Source organism: Macaca nemestrina, chromosome 7 (assembly GCF_043159975.1).
Source record: "Macaca nemestrina isolate mMacNem1 chromosome 7, mMacNem.hap1, whole genome shotgun sequence".
Classification (NCBI taxonomy): domain Eukaryota; kingdom Metazoa; phylum Chordata; class Mammalia; order Primates; family Cercopithecidae; genus Macaca; species Macaca nemestrina.
This window is the reverse complement of record NC_092131.1, coordinates 600,864-605,360: the sequence shown is the minus strand read 5'-3', so window position 1 is coordinate 605,360 and position 4,497 is coordinate 600,864. Positions and strand designations below refer to the sequence as shown.

The 4,497-nt window shown below is 42.5% G+C and overlaps 1 pseudogene; it reads right to left on the bottom strand.

Moving 5' to 3' along the window:
• Positions 1 to 972: 972 nt before the first annotated feature.
• Positions 973 to 1,663, bottom strand: LOC105489938 (immunoglobulin heavy variable 3-23-like; annotated as a pseudogene).
• Positions 1,664 to 4,497: the final 2,834 nt, after the last annotated feature.

Sequence of the window (4,497 nt, the reverse complement as noted above, 5' to 3'; positions counted from 1 at the left end):
TTATTGTGGTGGTAGCCTTTGTTCAAGGTTGTGGCTGTGCAGAGTATTTTTATGATAGCTCTTGTTATCAGGGATGTGCGCATGAGAACCCTCTATTCATGACCTTCTCCAGCTTCACCTGTAAAGATTGTAACACAAGTGGCTCCATTTTGATTCTGACAACTTTCACACCCTCTTCCTCACACCACTAGTGAAGAACGTTACTGTGTGAAGATTTTTCAGAACAGGATTAGAAACACATCCACATCCCACGTTAACCAAACAAGCTTGTCCCCTTCAGTCCCCACTGGCAACTTGCATTTCCAGATGAGTCTCCATGCAACACAGTGGAGGGTCCTGAGTGAGGAGGAGTGAAGAAAGTCCCACCAGCCTCTCCCGCGTGACTGCAGCAGCCATAGCCTGAGACCCACCTGAGCTCCAGGAAAGGGCTTGAGGCCTGGAATTTTGACCACGAGGAAAATATCTTCCTTTTCCAGAAAGCAGGAAAAGCAAATGGAAAACTGAGAATAACAACTAAAAAGAAAATAATTGAATTAGGAGCAAAAGAAGCACCAGATCAGTGTGATGCTGATTTGCATACTTCAGTGTCAGGAGAAGGGCCAGACGTGAAACCTGTGAGGTTGTACATGACACTGACCCTGGCCCAGCCTCTCTATTGTCTGTGACCAGCATCTGTAAAGACTGTTCTAGTCAGGGAACCTCACTGAGGTCCCTGTCCTGGGTCTGATTGGAGAAGACTCACTAGGAAGCCCTGAGCTTACTCAGGACTCTGATCCTGGTGACCGTGGTTGAGGACTTTTCATCCCTGTAAGCATCAACCCACATTTGTGCAAGTGAGAATAGCTCTTCATACTAAACTAATCTCTCTCAAATACTTAGAGAAGACATTGTTAGGCACAGAATTCTAAACTTAAGAGAGGTTCCCTGGGGAAACTGTAAGAAGTAGAGGAAGCCCCATATCCTGACAGGAAATCAGCCTCCGTCTGCACCTGCCTCTGGGGTTGACTCTGATCCGTGGGTCCCGAGCGCCCCCTGACGCTGATTTCCCCAGCGTTCCTGCAGGGAGGTTTGTGTCTGGGCTCACACTGACCTTCCCTCACTGTGTCCCTCGCACAGTAATACACGGCCGTGTCCTCAGCTCTCAGGCTGTTCATTTGCAGGGAGAGCGTGTTCTTTGAGTTGTCTCTGGAGATGGTGAATCGGCCCTTCACGGAGTCTGCGTAGTATGTGCTACCCCCACCACTATTAATAGCTGAGATCCACTCCAGCCCCTTCCCTGGAGCCTGGCGGACCCAGTTCATCCAGTAGTTACTGAAGGTGAATCCGGAGGCTGCACAGGAGAGTCTCAGGGATCCCCCAGGCTTTGCCAAGCCGCCCCCAGACTCCACCAGCTGCACCTCACACTGGACACCTGCAAACAGAGAGACACCAAGGTCAGAAACTGCCACACAAATCCACTGTTCCTCTCATTCATGTCCACTCCCACTCAATCTCTCTAGTTCTCCATGAATCACCTCTTAAAATAGCAACAAGGAAAACCCAGCTCAGCCCAGACTCCATGGTGAGTCCTCTGTGTTCAGTGCTGATCACCGAATGGAACACTGTGGACTTCCAGGGCTGGGCTCCTCTCCCAGAGCTGCAGGGTCAGGGCTGGGCTGCTTTTCATCAGCAGAGGGAGGGCCCTATTTGCATGTCCCCCACTATATAGCAGGCTCTGGGGTGGGACATCTGAGGAGAGGCCGGGCTCACTGCAGATGAAGTGACCTGGGGGAGATTGGTAGTAATTCCATGATTCAGGAACATATAATTTTATATTACGTGATTGTGCCTTGACTAACATTTAGCTCTCACAGTCTGATTTTATTTTTACATATTTACACTATATATTTAATGCAGGTTTTAATGTTGTATTTTACAGAAGATAATTTACATAGAGAACACAGCAGTTGTGCGGTGTGTCTAAGATTACACAACTAAAAATATTTAGTCCTATTTTCTGGGCCTGTGCTCTATTCACCAGAGGAGGCGGCTCCCCTGAGACAACTACCGGACAGCATGGACCATGCCTGGTGAAGTCTGCGGGATTCTCCATCTGTTATGACAACTGTCTGTTATTTACCCAAATATTTAGAGAGAACCATCGTTCGTGTGTGTATTTTCCAAAGTCAGTCATGTTCTTGTGTCAATATCAATCTGTTTATGGCTCCATTTCAGCAAAATGTTCATTTATTTATTTGTTATTGCTTTATTCAAGTGTAAGTAATAATTAATTCAAATGTATAGTGAATTATTTGAAAAATGTAGACCTATGTTTGCAACCATTCAATCAGCACTTCAATCAAGTTTTGAATAATTGAATTAATCCCTAAATCTTCTCTTATTCCTCTGAAATTTAACTCACATCCCCATTACTCCCAGCACCATGTTCTCAGAAAAATTTAAATCTTCTCCATGTTAATTTATAATAGTGGCACCTTCTAAAATTTCTACAAATGTATCATATAAAATTTATTCTTAATTCCTTAGTGTTTTTTACCTAGCACAATTCTTTGATAATTTAGCCGTGGTTTTATATGAGTGAGGCATGACTTGATTTCACACTGCATCATATTCCAGTACCTAAATATATGTCAAACTATTTAATTGTTCACCAGTGACAAAATGTGATTTGTTCTCTCAGTTGATGGATTTTATAGAGAAAAGCAGCTACTCAGCATGGCATGATCTTATTCCCACCTCTTTAACTACCAAGCTGAACAACTACAAATAAAGAAAAAGCGTCCAACATATCTGAGTTGATATCAAAGAGAAAAACAAACCAACCAACCTGAAATCTGAGGAGACAGGAGCCTGCAGAGAGAACCAGGACGCATATATTAGTGTACCAAGGGCAGTAACCACGGGATGGTATTTAAGATAGGAACAGGCTGACTTGAAAATATTCAGAGAGTTGTTGAGGATGCATATGCTCATAGTGTTAGACTGTGAAGCTCCTAGTGCTTGCAAGTTTTTCCTACACAAACATTATTAATTATTCTTGCAGTACTTTATGCAAATAATCAGGCCATGTATAAGACTAAAGTTTATTTTGCAAACAAGTCAGTCCTGACAAAAATCAGAATTGGAGAGAGAAAAAAATATGTCTCAAAATGTATCATACACTCATCTTTAAGTTCTAATCTCTTCAGTTGTTTTAAGTATGTGCCTCCATTTTAGACTAACTCTGCTTATTCCTGTGAACCAACCAACGATCTCTGGCTGCAGCTCAGAAGAAACAAAGGCATGGGGAATATAAAAATCTGGATCAATATTTTAATTCTGAGCAATTATCCTGCAAATCACACCAGGTGATGGGATTAAACAGGGTCTCCCTATCCCGGAGGTTTCTTTGTTTGGGAAAATAAGACCAAGGGAGCTGACAAAAGCCAAGCCCCATGCCCAGATCTCAGCAGGCGCAACTACAGCCACCAGTTATCTGGGCGTGTCGCAGCCTTGGAAGTTGTATTCAAACTGTCTCATCACCTTGGCTGGTTTTGATACATGCCTTCTAATAACCCGGTTTGTCTCTTCTCATCTTCAGGCCATCCAACTCCAAATGGTCATCCAAGTGAAGCCTGAGATAATGGCTCCCTTTTACTGGGGTCCCATAGGCAGGCCTCCAAGGGAGATCTTCCCGAAGCAGCATCCCGCATCAGCTGGAAGCAGTTAAGCTTGGCCTTTGTCTGTATTCTAATGGCAGTTAGATGCACTTCTTCAAAGAGGAAAATGATAGAGGTAGGTGGCAGATAACTCTCCTAGGCAGACAGGGGAGAGGCCCCAAAGAATGTCCAACCCACCAAGGTCATTGTGCACAGGGGGCTTGCCTAAACGTGCCCGCAGGGAAAATAGTTAATGCTGTACCTCATCACTCTCTGATAAAATGGCCACACGTAACTATCTCGCTGCGTGAAGACAAATAACTACTTTGAAATTAGAACAAGTCCCAAGTAAGGTCAAAGTTAGCATGTGGTTCATAATGTGATAGACAGGAGACACGGCTGAATACGAAGAATGTGTTCACATCTATTTTATGTCAAGATCAGGAAAATATTTTGTATATTATTTAGGTAAGAGTCCCATTGATATCATTGATTTAAGATTATATATTGATGCATAATACCACAATAATAAAAGTAGAGGTTATTAACCAGTAATTTGTATTACTAGTACAAACTTCCATTTAGGATATATTATTCTGGGTGTTGTGAAATCAACTCAGAAGGCAGAAAACTTTGTACTTATCACAACTTTTTAATAAATTAAAAATTAAAATTAAGTACGTATGTTTCTAGATGGTGCAAAACTTTGGAATATTTTTGCAAAGAGAGAGGGTTCTTACATCTTCTGGAAATCCTATCAAAATGGACAACAATGGAAGAAACTTTCAGATGAATTTCTACCTACTAGAGATCTGATTAACAGAATTTTAAAGCAAATGCTAACACACAAACAAAAAAC